Source organism: Triturus cristatus, chromosome 1_1, assembly GCF_964204655.1.
Source record: "Triturus cristatus chromosome 1_1, aTriCri1.1, whole genome shotgun sequence".
Taxonomy (NCBI): Eukaryota; Metazoa; Chordata; class Amphibia; order Caudata; family Salamandridae; genus Triturus; species Triturus cristatus.
Genome location: NC_140579.1, coordinates 706,131,397 through 706,149,096, shown reverse-complemented (window position 1 = coordinate 706,149,096; position 17,700 = coordinate 706,131,397). Strand labels below are relative to the sequence as shown.

Below are 17,700 nucleotides of genomic sequence, written 5' to 3'. Positions count from 1 at the left end.
CCACTGTGAAACAGACAATGCCAAGGCACACTTGCAGTTGACTTGGTATGGACAGCGGGAGTGCATAGGGCTTGAGACTGCGTACTATGCACCCAACACCATAGCATCTCTTACCTTGCTACCAGCACCAACAGGGCAGTGGAAGTAAGGCAGTAACAGCCAGGTCCAAAAATTCTCAACAGCCCCATCTGTGTTGTAGACTGGCTGAAAAAGTATCAGCAGCACGAAAGCTGATGAGACCAGCTTTTTGGTCAGCCTGGGCGGCCTGCTCTGCTGCAAGTGTCTCTAACTGCAATTTATTACTTTTACATATAAAAAAGATTATTTTGGTTAATTTCAATGTAGCATCATAGTATTAGATCACTGCACTGAGCGGCCTTTATTAAAATTAGACAACCACACCCTCTCTGCAGTGGCAATTTTATGAATGCCTCAAGATGCATGTCACTGTTTTTTCTTCTACATAAGCCATTATTTGTGTTTTTTAATAGAAAGAGCAACATCATGATCTATTAAACAATACACAAGAAAGGTTGTTGTACAGAGTTCATCCTGGACGATTTCAAGGTGCTCCCAAATGTGGAGCACATGGAAAGGAGGCACAGTGAAAAAAGTAAAAGCATAGGCAACACTTTTTGGTCAAACCTGGACACTTGTTCTAAACCAGGTGTCCTGATGACACATTGTGCAATTTGGATCCTGGATGGATAACACATTCCATCACTCTTCTTCCCTGATGAAATTTTTTTAGGGGCACAAGAGGCAACTTGGTTGTCTTGTGCCACCTATGAAAGGCCGTTATAGACAGAGCAACATTATATGCTTTTAGACCATATAGAAGAGAGCTTTTAGTACAGTGCACACCTTGAACTGAATTATTTGAAGGTGCTCTCAAATGTTAACATCACTGAAAGAAACAGAGTGAAGAAAAGTAATTGTCCAGGATCACACAATTTGTTCAAGCTAGGATCGAAACCAGGGTCTCTGAGCCAGGGCCCCACACTTTTGCCCTGGGTTCAAGAACAGCTTCTGGCTGGCCTGGGTATGTTATTCAAGTGTATTCAAAATAGCAGTTGTTGTTTTATAGAATGGGACAACAGCAAAGAAACACTCACAATATAAACACCCTAGACAGAAACAGTACAAGCTACCCTCCGCATAGGTACAGCTAGGGTAGACCAGCACAAGCTTTAACCATCAAAGGACAGGTACAAATTGGGCTGCAGTAGTGCAAGCTTCTCTGCCTCTAAGAATAGGGACAGCATGGCAGTGGCAAAGCAAGCTTCGCACTCTCACTGAAGGTGTAAGTGCAGTCTTCAATTTCCAGCACAACAGATCCAGCAGGACAGAGTTGTACAAACTTTCACTACTCTCAGAGTATGTACACTTGACGTGAGTGACATATAGGTGTAAGACATCTCCAGAGTGGGGGATTGACTCACAGAGAGGAATGTATAGAAGGATGAGTGAGTGAGTTTGCAAGTTCTGACACCATTGTCACTAACATGAAATTCCATATCAGCACTTGTACTGATTCTTTAGTTTTCTATCTATTCAGACATTTCAGTGACGCAATAGGTCGTTGTTATTCGGAGCAGTCTTACTATAGCTTAAGAGACTATGCTCTAGACAGACACAAATGTACCAACCTCTTCAAAAAGGTGTTGAATGCATGTGCATCAGGCTCTGTGTAAACCCAGCCTCGGTCCTGCACCTGTTCAGAATGTTGAGGGTGGCTAGTGACTAGTATGCTTGAATTTCTTTAGGTATGTTGGTGCTGTGCATAATGACATCAAACAGCTGTTCTCACCAGGAACAAAGCTGCTATCTGTGCAGACTTAGCACGCATGTGTAACTCTGCAGAGCAGATACTCCAAAGTTTCTTGAAGGAAACAAATACATTGTGGCTAGTGCTATGCAGAAACAAGCCTTTTTATTGCCTCAGTGTACGCTCAATCACACAAGATTGTTAAAATAAATGCTGGCTGCTACTAGAGGCCCAATAAAAGCAGGAGCATCCTTGTGCCCCCAGCATGAGCTCAGGGAAAGATTATCCTCTTTGGTTGTTGCCCGACCTGACCAGATCTAAATTAAGCTAGTACCTAATTTAGCCTAACTAGTTGTAACATAAATTAGCATAACATAATCTAAGCAGTTCTACCCTAACCAGTTCTAATCTGTTCTAATCTGATCTGACTTAACCTCACCTAAGCAGTGCTAACAATACCAGTTCTAATGTAATCTAATTTACCCTAACCTCGCCTAAGCAGGTCTTATGTAACCAATTCTAACCTAAGCTAACCTAACCTAGCATTACCAAAATGCTACTAACGGTAGTTTTATCACACACAGAGCTCTACTATCGTACATGTTCCACACTTCTGCTGTACATAAACACACTCGACACATGCTCAGAACATAAGTGCAAGACTGTTGGTCTCCTAGGACAGTGCAACTTGAAAGGGGTCCGTAGAATACACTATCCTGGACAAAGTTCTAGTCATAATATTGATTCGCAAAAACTCTGCCTGTCTCCAACCCTTTATATGACTTATCTAGGTGTAGGAGGGCACACTTTGCACAGCTCTCCAAGTCACAGAAGAGGTTCTGCACCATGCATTGTCAGGGACAGGCCTAGACCTCTGCACACACACACACACACTAAACTAGCAAGGTGTCAAAACAAATAATGAGGCTACCAATTTGACATGCAATCGGGCCCTCAGGGCAGAGCTGAATGCCCATTTACCATGCAGGAGACATTCCTGCTCCAACTCAGACACAGGGTGGTTAACAGCTCTGCAAAAAAATAAATAAACATCTTAATCACATGCTTACTGTCCTGTTTAGATGTTATCAGATGGTTTACAAAAGGATGCATATAGAAGCATTTGGCTGTTTATTGGCTTCAAAATATCAATCAAACAAACAGTTTATCATTCCTAATGGAATGTAGTACAATTATTTTTACTAGTGATAGAAGGTGTTATTAGTAATGTAGATTTTCCTAATAAGTTATGACGTAAAGTCTTAATTTTATTAAAGACTCGGAGGCGAGTATTATGCTTTCTTTTCTTGCGTTTATTCAAACAGCAGCAAGATAAGTGAAACACTACACTCCCCAGAAGGCTGCAGGAGAAAACTACTGGCCAATGGGGAGAACGATAAAACACAGTAATCCAATCAGGTCAGGCTAACCATATAAGGACCTATCTGACCGCAAGCAGTCCTCTTTTCTTGTGCGAGTTAGGAAGAAGTCGAAAACAAAGGAACCAAAAACAATAAGATGCAAACAGTCAAAATCCAGGTAAACCGCTCTTGACCCAGGAACAGCATGGACGAAACCTCCTGAGGAAACCATGTTGGAAGACAGATGGACGTCGAAGGCAAGAACTCCGATGAGGCAGGACAAATCTCACGAGGAAGCCGGTGGTAGTGCAGGAGTTCCTAAAGGGGGGGAAAAAACAGAACGAATTAGAGCTGTTGTGGAGGGATAATACTCGCCTCCGAGTCTTTAATAAAATTAAGACTTTCCGTCATATCTTATTAGGAAAACATTTTATGGCAAGACCGGAGGCTCCTATTATGCTGGTTCAAAGCATATCAACAACCAAAGAAGAAGCAGTAATCACAGGTTTACAATAAAAGGTCTTAAACACATTATCATTAGACCAATCTGCTGACTTAAGGATATCCTCCAGACGCGAGCTTGTCCAAAAGGCTTTGGAGGCCATGGCACCCCTGGTAGAATGAGCACCAAAAACAGAGGCGTCAATGCCCGCAAGAGACATGATCCAACGGACCCAATGGGCCAAGGTAGCAGAAGAAACGGGGAGATGGGGTTTGCGGAAAGAAATGAGCAATTGCGAGTGGGAAGAAGTCCTAAAGTGAGCAGATTTTTGTTCGTAGGCTTTTAAGCAACGACCTACACATAACTTCGGCTGAGCTGGAAAATAAGGATAAAACACTGATTGTAAATTTGTTTTTGTACGTCTCTGCACTTGAAACAACACCCCAGTAGGAGAAAACTGTCTTGAGGAAAGATCTAAAGCCCTAACATCAGAAACACGTTTAATGGATATTAAACACAACAACATAGTAAGTTTTGCAGACAACATTTTCAGGGAGAGAGCAGTATTGTCAGGCCAATCCATAAACAGTTTGAAAACTAAATTAACGTCCCAAAAAGAAGAATACTTAGCCAACGGAGGTTTAGAAAAGTGAACTCCTCGTAGCAAACGGCAAACCAGCGGATGAGATCCAACCGGTTTATTGTCGATGGGGCAGTGATTAAGCGAAATAGCTGATCTGTACAGGTTCACTGTGCGATAAGACTTACCAGCGCTGGCCTCAGAGGCCAGAAAATTAATCACAAAATTCACAGAGGCTGAAAAGGGATCGATAGACCATTCCAAACACCAGCTTGACCAAAGAGACCAAGCGGATTTGTATGCCCTGGAAGTACCGGGAGCCCACGCCTGGCTGATAAAGATTGAAGCCTCTTGAGAAAGGAGTTGGTCAGAAGAGAGAGACCGGACAGCATCCAGGCCGATAGAGTCAGAGACCGATCCAGAATGAGGTTGTGAGGGAAACCTCGAGGGTCCAGGAGAACGTCCCTCGAATGAGGGAGGAGGACAGGAAAGTCTACTGCTAGTTCCAAAAGAGAAGAAAACCATATCTGGGATTGGCAAAAGGGCACCACCATGACCAGAGACGTCTGTTGATGACGAATCTGGGTAAGGACCCTGTTGATCATAAGAAAGGGAGAAAAAGCGTAATTGAGATGAAGTGACCAATCCTGAAGGAACGCATCGGTCGCTAACGCTAGCGGGTCCTGGCGCCAACTGTAGAAACGAGGTAACTGAGAGTTGAGGCGAGACGCAAATAGGTCGATGAAGAAAGGACCCCACTTGAGAGAGAGAGAACGAAACACGGAGGGAAGTAATTTCCAATCGCTGGAATCCCGGAGATAACGAGAGTGCCAGTCCGCGATGGAATTGAGATCGCCGGGGAGATATTCGGCTTGGAGGGAGAGATTGTGAAGGAGACAAAAGTGCCAAAGACTCTTGGCGAGTTCCGCGAGGGGTTTGGATCTTGTGCCACTGAGACGGTTGATGTAACGGACCGCAGAAACATTGTCCATCCTGAGAAGTATGGAACAACTTACCTTGTTCTTTGCGAAACTGCGGATTGCAAAGGAGCCTGCCAGCATCTCGAAACAGTTGATGTGCAATGACGACTCCTCTAGAGACCATGTACCTCCAGTCAAGATTGGTCCACAATGGGCGCCCCAACCCGCCAGACTGGCATCTGATTCTAACACAAGATCTGGGGCCGTGGCGAAGATAGTCCTTCCGTTCCACGCATCTAAATGGTCTATCCACCATTGCAGCTCGGAACGCGAGTCTTGGTCCATCAGGATAAGATCTGAGTAAGCCAGCCCTTGACGCAGATGTCTTATTTTTAGGCGCTGAAGGGCCCGATAATGGAGAGGGCCTGGAAAGATGGCTTGAATGGAGGCAGAGAGAAGCCCCACTATCCTTGCGAGGGAGCGAAGGGAAATTCGGGAAAGAGAAAGAACTTGAGAAATTTCTGAATGAATAGATGCGATCTTTTCGGTAGGAAGGAAGAGAGACACGGAGGGAGAATCTACGCGAAACCCCAGAAACTCTACACTTTGAGAGGGAAGCAACATGGACTTCTCCAGATTGATCAGAAAGCCCAGATCGAGAAGAAGGGATTGGGCCACTTGAAGGTCATGTAAAAGACCTGGTTTGCTCGCATTCATAAGAAGAATATCGTCCAGGTAGATGATCAGATGAATTCCCAAGGCTCGAAGATAAGCTACTACAGGCTTCATGATTTTGGTGAAACACCAAGGAGCTGAAGAAAGACCGAAGGGGAGCGAACAAAACCGATAAGTGACGCCCAGCCATTGAAACTGGAGGAACTTGGAATGAGAGGGATGGATATGAACTGTAAGATAAGCATCCTGAAGATCCAAGCGTACCATCCAATCGGTGGTGCGCAGAGTGTCTCTTAAATGGATAATGGTCTCCATTTTGAAATGTCTGTAAACGACGAACTGATTGAATACCCTGAGGTTGATTACAGGTCGCATCTTTTTGTTCTTTTGCGAACAAGAAACAAAGTGCTCAGAAAGCCTGAGGGATCGAAAGGGAGCTTTTGGATAGCTTTCTTTGCCAACAGGGAAAGAATTTCTTGAGAGATCAAGAGAGAAACGTCGGCGGAAAAAACCAGAGGTGGAGGAAAAGTATCCTGGAAAGGAGGAGTGTAAAACTCTATGAGATAGCCTTGGACAGAACTGAGAACCCAAGGGTCGGAAGTTAAAGTTTGCCATTTGCTTAGAAAGAGAGCTAAACACCCTCCTACCGGAGGGCCAGAAGACAGGCTTACCTTGTTGGGGATAGTTGGAGTTGTTGCCTCTGTGGCCCCTCTGTCCACGACCCCAGAAGCCACGGCCACGTTGGGGATAGAATTGTGGCTTGTTTTCTTGATAGCCGGTATTGGAAGCTCCTCTGGAACCTTGGTTGGAGGAAAAACGGCCGGAAGAGCGGGCCCTGCCTCTGCCGGCCCTGCCAAAAACCAGAGGGGCGAAGACTTTTTTAATGGAAAGTTGTGCCTTGTCCAGTGAGGCGAAAGTTGAAACAAATTTAGAAAGATCCTTGACCAACGAGTCACCAAAGAGGAGACCGTCCACCTTGGCTCCAGGGTCCTGAGTCGCCAAATTGGCTAATTTAGGGTCTAACTTGATAAGGAGACCTTTGCGTCTTTCATGGGTGATGGCGGCATTGGCGTTGCCCAATAAACAAAAAGTACGTTGGGTCCAAAGGGAAATATCTTCGGGATTTAGGATTAAATTCTCTGAACGCGCCGTCTCCACCAGATCAAGAATGCGAGCAAGGGGACCCAACATATCCAGAAGTTTATCCTGGCAAGAGGACCATGCTCTGTCAACCTCCTTGCGAGGGTCCTTGCCGAACTTTGAGAAGAAGGTGAGAAGCGGTTGGTCAATAGAAGGGGTAACCGTAGTGTGAGAGGCCAAGGAAGGTTTAGGACATTACGATTTTAACTTTGCCCTGACTGACTTATCTAGAGGTTGTCTGAGTTTGGAAGAGATGTATTCTTCCACATGGGGAATTGGAAACCATTCAGAGGAATTCGGGTGCCGAATCAATGCAGGGTCGAACATAGGCACCCCTTCCGAGTCGAGGATAGGCTCGGATTCAAAAGGAGACAATTTTTGTTTCTTGGGCGAAGAATCGCTGACCCCAAGTAAATCAAAGAGACTATCATCGTCCGTGTCACCGAAATCATCATCCGTATCATGGATTGTATCAATGACCAGCTTCTTAGGAACCTCCACATTTTTAAATTTGACTTTGTTTTTGCCAGATGTCAAAGTAGACCCCTCCTTTGACCGAGGCCTGGGAGGAATAAAATCCTCATTCTTGCGCGAGGAACCCTCGCTAACCACATGTGACACTTTTTTGGTTAAGACAGTGGCAGGAACCAGTTTTCTGCTTTCCCCCGCAGACTGGGCCAAAGCTTTGGTCATAATACTGATTAAAGAGTTTTCCATATGTCTAGAAACTCTCTGCATGGAGTTTTCCACAGCAGTTTCCACTGAAGAATTTATAAACTGGCTCAAATCAGTTTTAAAATTATCGCTTTCCTCATTATCAAGCTCAGGAGAGCTGGAAATGTCCATTTTCACTGACTGGCGAGGAACTGGGAAGCAAGGGGTTAACAGTGACAGGAAACAATAGGGGCGTGTACAAACTAGCCTGCCGGTGGAAAAAACGAGCGTGAGAGGAGGCGTGAAGAGGTTGCAGATAGTCGCGCTGAGGAGACCTTGTAACCAGCGATGGTTGAGAGGCAGAAGGCAGCGCTGAAGACCGGCAAATAGCGAGGCGTCAGCTGAGGAGAAGACGAGCGTTAGGGAAACGCTGGAAAAGTAAACAAAGGCGCGCACGAGGGCAGACGCGCTAAACCCTCAGAGCCGAGGGGGAGAATACTGAATGCGCAACCGCTCGGAAAGCGCTAACAGACACACCACGCTAAACAGAGCGCAACGCTAGCGGCAGTTATTTAATAAAACTTCATAATTTAAGTAGAAAAACACTTCATTAACCCAAGGAGAATAAAATAAGCGACTTATCTGACTGCAAGGAGCAAGAAAAGAGGACTGCTTGCGGTCAGATAGGTCCTTATATGGTTAGCATGACCTGATTGGATTACTGTGTTTTATCGTTCTCCCCATTGACCAGTAGTTTTCTCCTGCAGCCTTCTGGGGAGTGTAGTGTTTCACTTAGCTTGCTGCTGTTTGAATAAACGCAAAAAAAGAAAGCATAATAGGAGCCTCCGGTCTTGCCATAAAATTCAAGTATTTATAATAGTATTCTTTACTGTAAGGACTACTATTGCTTAAAGGATTCATGGTACGAACAGTATCATCACCACTACTACTACTTATAGCAGTACTGCTATTATTACTTCTAGTGGTAGAACAGTGTGACTATTAGTAATGCAACTACTGTTACAACAGCATTACTATTGTAGGATCCTAAATATTACCGCTGGCATTACTGATAATCATACTAGTCATTTGTGATATTACTACTTGTAGTGGTCTCACGTCTAATCTAAGAATTCCTATTTGCATGACTACTAGCATGTATGATTTCTAGTACTAATATTCATAGCAATACTAGAAGCATTAGTGTGAGACATTGGATTTTTGATTGAGGAGGGTGAAACCCCTTCTTAAGCAACAACCACAAATCTTGGTAGGGTGAACCACAAATTCACTAAATTAACTTGTGCTTAACCCTCTGGTAGATAGGTACAAAAGCAATCAAGCTTAACTTAAAAGCACTGTGTTGAATATTTATGCAGCACACAAGCAGTAATAATGCAAACACACAACACAAGACAAATCCCAACCCAAGTTAGAAAAATAGAGTAAAATGTAATAAATATGAGACTAACATGACATAAATCCAATCAGTAGAACCATAGATATACAATTTTAAAGGTTTAAGTGAAAATGGAGACATGTATCAGAAAGCGGGCATCTGGTTGTGCTGGACCGGGACAAAGTCACAAATTCAAGCAGACTGCGATGGAGTGCAGGCCAGATACAGAGACCAGGTTAGTTCTGCTGAAAAGGCTATCTTCTCAAAGTCTGGAGCGTGGAGTTTAAAAGTTCAAGAATTCACAGAAGGAGCTTAACTGATGTCAGCCAAGGGTCCTAGATCTGGTAAGGCACCTCTTGGGGATCAGGAACTAACCACAGCAGAGGCTAGAAGGGCTCAGGCAGCTCCATTTGCAGATCTCAGCAGGTTCACTTGCAGGTACAGACAGGGCCAGTTGTAACAGGTCAGCTGGGCAATTGCACTGAGGCCTGTGGAGCTTGTTGTGTCCCTGTAACTGAAAACATGAGGTCAATCAACTGACCCTTGGAATTACTCCAGTAGTCCTGGATTCAAGGAGATGGTACTTCAAGCAGCAGTACAGGCCTCAAGCAGAAGGGCTGTCCTCCGAAGAACAAGGCAGGCCTAAAGCAGAAGGCCAGTCCTCTGGTAGCAGTATGGGACTCCTCTGAGAAACAAGGCAGGCCTCAAGCAACAGGGCTGTCCTCTGGAGTACAAGGCAGCCCTTCTGTATTCTTCCTCAGGTCCAGGAGTGTACTGAAGAGTTGGTCTGAGGGTCCACTATATATACCTGGTGCCAGCTTTGAAGTGGAAGAAACTTCTGGAGTTTCCCCACACCGATGGTTTTGGAATGTCCTTCCTCCTCACCCAGGTCCCAAGGGGGCTCATTTACAACCCCAGTGTGCTGCCCGAAAGTCCCTTTTTAGTAGGTTCCGGCTGCGCACTGGGCTTATCCATATTTACAAAACAGACATAAAGCCACCCAGTGTGGCTTTTCATGGCCTCATAGATGTGATGTGAGGCAACACAGAGCTAGTCGCTGAATTGCCTCACAGTGTGATGGGTAGGCGTGCCATAGACTTTACAGTGAGTGTTCCCATGTAACACTCATAGCATTTGACACATTTCCAGATTTACAACATGCTGTAAACCTGGGACTGCATCAAAAGCTTACGCCTCCCCAGGGGTGGCTTAAGAGTTGTTTTTCTGAAGGAAGGTGTTCCTTCCCCCACAAAAACAACCTGATTTCCACGCAGACACACTTGACCAATGGTGCAAGGGTGCCCGCAATGGTGCAGTGCAGCCATTTCTGCACCAGCGCTGTGAAAGAGGACTGGAATGCTCCATATCTCATAGAGACGGCACATTTCTGCCATTTTCTTTTGATGTAGAGCAGCAACACTGGAATGCTTGCAGCAATGCACTATATCAAAAATGTGTAAATGAGGCCCAAGGTGTCTGATGTGACAAAAGCCTTGAGTCAAGTTCATTGCGAGTGTGTTGAGGCAGCTCTCTTGAACTGTAAGTGGGGCAGGGAACAGCTCCACCCCTCCTGTTCTGGCAGGATGGCCCTCTCCCAGCTACATCCAGGTCCTATTGTTCACTGTCCAGGCACAATACACATTCCTAATGCGGAAGCAATTAACCAGCCCAGGCAGCTGGAAACTCCTAGAAGGCCTCAGAAAATGTAGGGCGGGAAAATACCAACTCACATGTTATCACTTATTATTTGTAATATGGTAACCAAATATGATCCTATGGGCGTGGTAGGCCTCACAGAAGTGAAAAACAAATGTAGTTGTTTTTCACTACAGGAAATGTAAAACCTAAAAGAACATGTCCAACTTTTTTAAGTGTACTCTGTCCTATTGGCTGTTTATCGTCTATCCTAGGAGTGATTTATATTTATTAAAAAGAGAGGCTTAGACTTGGCAGAAGATTTAATTTGTCCCGAAATGGCAGTTTTATGAACATGGACAAATCAGGAGCCTTTTGGCGCCACTTGGTGGTAGCACGCAATTACTACAAATACCCCAAAAACTGCCCGTGTCAGGTGTACGGCTTCAGACAGCTTCCTGCCTAGCCACCCCCAGCTTCATTGCTTTCTGTCTCCTGTGCAAATTATTTTGTGTCTATGCGGCTCATTTCTCTTACCTGCTAGCAGCTGGAGTGTTCACATATATGCAGAATAATGGTATTAGGTGATATAAATGTATAATTTAGGGCATCACTCCTCCCTGTCTGTCTCAATAAGCCTTTGACATGCTTTATTTTAACAGCTGTGTCCCTTGCAGCCTCTTGTGGCAGCCGACAAAACAGAAAATATGTAAACACATCAGTTAACAAATACATTGAAGTTCCCTCACAATCAAGTGGCATAAGTTCCAAAATGCATTTAAGGTTCCTGCCGGCTGATCCTTCCTCCAGGAGACAAATTCCCAACACCCAGGATGAAAGTGAAACTAAAATATAGGAACAATTGTTTATCAGATTTTGCATCAGAGAGGAATTCCGGCACTTGATTTCTAGTTGCAAGGAAGGGCCTACTACCCAAAGGAATGACGTCACCTCAGAACTAGCTATCAATGGTGCAACTGGTGCAGTGGCATCAGGTCTCAGAGATACACGCTGCACTTCGAATATATTTCTTTAAAATGACTTCTCATAATAAGCGCGTAATCCGATAAAACATCAATTTTTCCATGAATCAGCAATCATTTCTATACTAGTGGGCACTTTTGGCATATTTCAAAACATCACGTAGACGTTCATGTACATAACCTTCAGCGGGATACCCAAGATAACTACACTTATATGTAGCATGCTGCTACAGTGCTTAGTTTGTAAAAAACAATAAATGCCGGGGCCCAAAGTTTTGTTCGAATGTCAGGTGTGTCAACTACCAAGGCGGCATAGTCTTGTTTTCACCTCATGCCTCTTTTATCGACTACCAAAGACTCCCTGCCCCTTTACCTCACTCTTGCAGGGTTTTTTTTTAACCCTGCTTTTTTTGTTACCGTTTTTCATCTTTCTCGTCCTCCTTCTACTCTCTTTTTCTGATTTTCTTTCCGTTGCTCTGGGTCAAAGTCTGATGAGTAAAAATAAGTGCCAGTCATCAAAAAAGTAGTGCTGGTGGGACCCACCTTGACCACCTGCTCAAATTATCCCGAGCTTGCTTTTTGGGGCAACCACTGACCAGTATATTGGCTTTTCCATTGTGGTACCGAGTATGGCTGTCATTTTATACCAGACGTGGTCACGTGGCCTGGGACCCCGTTTTCCTGGCGCCATGCTGGCCCATAGCATGCTTGCTACGCCACTATGACATCGCGCAAACACCCACTGTATGCAGGCCCCACTAGAGTCCATGAGGCAGCTGGGCAGCTCTTAAGAGCAAGAAGTATGATAATACGTAGTCATCAGGAGTCCTGAACTTTAGCCAGGAGCACCAGAATTACTTGATTATAATCCATCATCTGCTGCATGATTTGGAGATTTTAACCCCCCAAAAATGTTTCTAGTTCAAACTGTTGCCGCACAATATCCTTAGCAAAAGGTAACTGGCCACCTTTCCGTTTCTGTATTTATGTGTTAAACTTATACTAAAGAGATAAAATAATTGCCGGACGGTGTTAAAAATCTGTAATAAGTTTTGGCAAAGCCAATAGGTCTTGCCTTTTGGACCTATTGATTTTGCTAATGCTCTTTGGCGATGCAAACAAAATATAAGAAAACATTGTGCAATGATATGTGCAATGATATGGCTGCATTACTTCGAAGGCACACTCATGTGTGATAAGGTATGCACCACTGCTTTATGATGTAAGCATGTGCCTGGTGTATACGTAATTATGCCTGCATGTACCTAAAAAATGACGCTGGTGTAATTTTATTCACCAGTCCAAAATGGATAGGTAAATGGAAGAGAAAAATTAAGTGGACGGGCTGGCACCAATGTGCTTCCTGACCCGGAGAACAAACTTAAAATATATTAAATATTTGGAGGTGGGTGGGCAGTGGATAAGCGGGTTGGGAGAAGCAACAAGCACAGTAGACAGGGGGATAGAATAAAACTAAAACTTCTTGAGGTAGGAGTGTATAGGGGGCACCTGGGGAGAGATCAAGAAAGGGGGTTTGGAAAGAAGCACATGAGAGAGAGAGAGCAACACAGAGGACAGGTAAGTCTGGTGGGGTTAAGCACAGTGGGCATATATTTGTTGGGAGAGAAGCGCATGAGAGAGAGTGCTGGACCACACATTACTTATTTTTATTAAACATAAATAAGCGTCCATGCATTGCATGAACCATGTGTACACCATACTACATTGTTTCAGAACGAAATATTTTTACCTCCTCGCTTCTCTTTGCCATAACATCTTGTTGCCAGTCCTAGGCATTCATTTGACAGCCTAACACATTTTAGGGCTGGTAGTCTGGGGCTGCTCCACTTGATCAGTTGGATTAACAAATCTGAAGACAAAGATTTCTAACAGCTTAGCACAGATCTGGAAACAAGGTCCAAGATCTACTAAGGGTTGCACAGGCACTCATGTCACACTGCTCAGTTATGTGCTGCACCTCTGAGCTTTCATATTGCTAAGTCAACCGATGCAGTTCTTTGAGTTTCTTGCTCCATGTGAGCACCAGTGCAAAGCTTTAGTACCTCACACCAAGGTGTCCTGGTGACAGGGATCCATGCGGCCACAATATGACAGAAAGTAATTTATAATGCATTGGGTCACAAACGGACTCCATGTACCCAGGACACACCTTCTCCTGTCCTGGGATGTCCTTTCAAAATCATTGTTTTTATGTTTGTTCAGGCCTACAGCTTCTAAAATGCACTGATATGATAGTGAATGTTCAGTACTGCAAACTAGATTTTCCTGTGACATGGAGAGACCTGGTAACCCTAGAAAGACAAATTATTTAAGTAGGTGGTCGAATACACTCCTTACACCATTTTGTTTGAACACTTAGAGAATGCTCGCAGGCACATTTTAGTGCTTCTGGACTTGGTTTATGCTCTGTCCCAAGCACGTGTGAATATTCCATAAACAAACTAGGGCCACATAACACAATAAGCGCATTTTCATTGTTTGCCCCGGGGCAGCGCATTCAAGTGAAAAACACAACAGCTGCTTTACAGCCACTGCGTGTATTCACAGTGGAGGCGGCAACCCGTCTGCACTTTTGAAGGGGATTAGAGATCCTGCAAAGGGGTGTTTGGGGGGATCCCCGTTTTCCCCACCAGAGAGCTGCATCAGGGGGCACACTGACAGTGCGCCACCTTTTAGGTGGCGCACTGTCTGTGCGCCTCATAAGGGCTTCTTTGCCTCTGCGCCTGCGTCTGTAATAGGGCGCTGATGAAGAGGCAAAGGGATTTCCTCCTTTGCATGGGGCACGCCCCCATGGAAATGAGGGAACATCCCCTGCAGACTGTGCTGGTGCTTTAAATGCGCCAGTGCTTTCGGTACTATAGATGGGGAAGCACAGGTGCCCCTTCTGTAATAACAGAGTATCCCGGGGGTGCACAAAGCGGGCACAAAGGCCTATTGTGCCCCCAGGGCACTTTCTGTAATAAAGCCCCTGGTGCACAATGAGCACCCCACAATCCGGGACGCACAGCGTGTAACATCAGTTGAATTGAATATAAGTGAAAATTAAACCAAGTTATATAAAGTCATCAAAGTTTATTCCAGTTTCATCAGTGGTTACAAAGTTCATATGGAGGCAGCATGCTTCCAGTTTTAACGTGCATAAGAAATGTCCATCCAGACTTTTTTCCAGCATGTCGAAATGTATGTTTTCATCCTAAGTAGCCGTAATAATGTACACCCAATGCATTTCAGTCAAAGAGCTCTTTGTCAGGGGTTACTATTAGTGTAGAAGAAAGCCCATCAGCAAAACTACATGCAGTGACAACATAGTCAAAACAAAAACATTTAAACAATGTATATTAAAATGTCATTAAGATTTGTTGCACAAAACCATCACCAAGACATGCTGTAAACAATATCACCTTTAAATAAGTGCTTGTGTTGCAGCAAAATCATTTCTTCCAAAAGGGAAGACAAAGTAATCTGTGCTGAAATGTATCCCCACTACAGCAGCATGAAAATAAACACACCAACATTCCACATCACATCCTCACTGGCTGAGCAGCAAGGGAAAGGAAGCAGGAAAGATGCATTGCACTGGAAACCAGATACCACACATCTTCCCCCTTTACAAATCAGCAACATAGTGATAATACCAGAATTAAGCATGGCAATATCATAAGTAACATTGATTTGAACATGCTGCCAACAACGTAACGTAAACTTAAGACAGCACAAAGCATTTCATGGGAAGGCAATCAACAAATACATAAGATGAAATTCAAATGAAACACTATAATAAGGAAGGAGAAGACAATTCAAAGATAAGTAAATAGTGACATGACACACATCTTCCCCTTTTACGGAACAAGAAAACAGAACAAGAAAATGTCAGATACAACCCTGGTTTCAATAAAATAAATGTTAACATATAAAAGGCTGAAGGAGAACAAAATGTTGCAAGGAAAACACTTAAATGATGAAGAAAAAATGAGAATAAGGCATAATTCTCACCATACGCGCAGCAATACAAACACAAGCAGAAACAGGAACACAGGACAAAACATCCAGAGTACACCAGTGCACACCAGTTGGCCAGACAAGCATGTAGATGATAAACAGCGAACGCCAAAATGAAAAGTAAAGAACAACCAGGAAAGACAAAAGGTACTCCCAAAAAACGAAACCAAGCAGGAAACTCCTCAATAACACAGCAAAAGGAAGGGAGAAAAATCGACCTGCTAGGAGTACCACCAACAACTGTAAAGTACAAGGTACTCCCAACAGACAGAAAACAGGAAACTCATACAAGCACACATAAAGTAGGGTGATAAATACACCTGCTAGAAGTACCTACAATAAAGAAATTTGATGAGAGGACCTCAAATGCCAGACTATCCACGCACAATACTTTTGCGCAAATGTAGAATTGAACCTGACAGAAATAAATAAAAATAACAGCAAAAGATCCCAAGCAACGGAACTTTGTAAACCAAATACTATAAAGTAATATATAATGAAAGAGTAGGTGACGAATCCAAACACATTAAATTGAACAGGGGTGGAAGGTCACATAGCTAGAAAGCTATAATAACATACCTCAACTCGAGGAAATTTCCTACGGAAAATTGTAAGTAAAGTACTGTAAAATAAAGAATAATGAAGGGAAAAAGCAGGTGACGAGTCCACGCACATAGAATTGCACAGGTGGAAAGTCACATAGCCAAAGGCTATTTATTATGAGGCATACCTCGAACAGGAAAAATTCTCTTAACTAAACTTGTAAACAAAGTAATGTAATGTAAAATATCATGTAAATGTAGGTGACGTGGAAAGTCACATAGCCAAAAGACTATCAAAATTATACCTCCTACAGAGAAAAAACTATAAATCAACACTGCTGAAGAAAAAAGAAACGTGTAAAAACTTCACATTTAAGTGTGCCACAATGGAGAAAACTTTAAAAAAAAAAAAAAAACAGAAATGAAAGTTCTCCATCAGTCCAAGAACGAGGATGTGATGGAAAATTATGCAGGACCTGAAGACTTGACATGGTTGATGCAGAGTTGAGTCCATGTCATGCAGCAAGGAGAGTTAAAGTACAAAACAAACATGGGAACACCCTGATGAGCAAAGACTCGCCCAAACTCATGGCAAATCCATACCTCCGATGGCAGAACATAGTTCCATAACAAGCTAGGGAGGAAAATACTTCTTGAAGACGAAAAAGGCAGACCAACCGAAAGGTACAGTGCATAAGTACAAGAAGATACAGGCTACGAAGAAAACATCACCGAGATGAAACTGGGAAATGTACCTGATTCCTTCTTGCTGCATGACTTTATTGCGAGGGACAAAAAAAAAAAAACTTGGTTGGCAGTGAACATAGAATGCTGGAAACAGTAGAAAACTAGATGAAACGTGCCAAACACAAGATGGCGGCACGCAATGGTGACGCCGTGCCGGATGGCTACAGGCATCACCGTGCACCAAGGCGTCCACAAAATCAAAGGGGCCTTGATAGGAAAAGAACGTCACAGAGGATCCTTTGCACGCATGGCAGGAAAGCTGAAGTAAGGTAAGGTGGGACGCGCTCTTTTTGCACAGCTTGTGGCAAGCTTAAAATGGGGGCGGTTGAACTGTCATGGTGCACAGATAATCAGATTGGGCAATAAAGTCAGTGATATAAAGTAAAACTTACACGAAGGTGTGTTTTCAGTCCTTTATTCCTCACTCCTCTCTCCATCAATGCTCCCTGTCACAAACATTCTAATGTCCCCTTCAGGGACTTGGAACAAACCATATACTGTGGGGGTGGTTCGGGAATGTACCAACTATAGGTCAAGTACCTATGGTAATTAACATGGCGTAGTTAACATGGCGTTAACATGGCATTCCTTAGACACATCGTAACACATCTTCCCCCTTAATGTAAATGAACAAAATTAACAATACATAACTGGTTACATTTCTCTACTTGTACTTAATAAAGTCCTTGTGCCACCCTGGAGCTCTGCATGTTCTTCGTGTGACAGGTAACCCCTCGATGTCAAGGTTATGTGGCACCTCTGCTTGGTCATTAGTTTGGTTATGTGTGCTTTGCGGTTTCACTAACCTGTCCATGCTCCACATTTGGTCATTAT

The 17,700-nt window shown here is 43.8% G+C and overlaps 1 protein-coding gene and 1 long non-coding RNA gene across 6 annotated transcripts in view; one reads left to right on the top strand and one right to left on the bottom strand.

Annotated features, from left to right (window-relative positions):
* FMNL1 (formin like 1) overlaps positions 1–17,700 on the top strand; it is a 1,060,054-nt gene that overhangs the window by 31,508 nt on the left and 1,010,846 nt on the right. The window lies entirely within an intron of this gene.
* The window catches only part of LOC146870934 (uncharacterized), a 158,711-nt gene continuing 144,110 nt past the window's right edge, over positions 3,100–17,700 (bottom strand). For 3 of the 4 annotated variants that reach the window (XR_014979831.1, XR_014979832.1, XR_014979830.1), the window contains exon 3: positions 3,100–3,447. This is a non-coding gene — a long non-coding RNA (uncharacterized LOC146870934). The remainder of the gene's footprint in view (positions 3,448–17,700) is intronic. The other variant, XR_014979829.1, reaches the window with a different exon arrangement.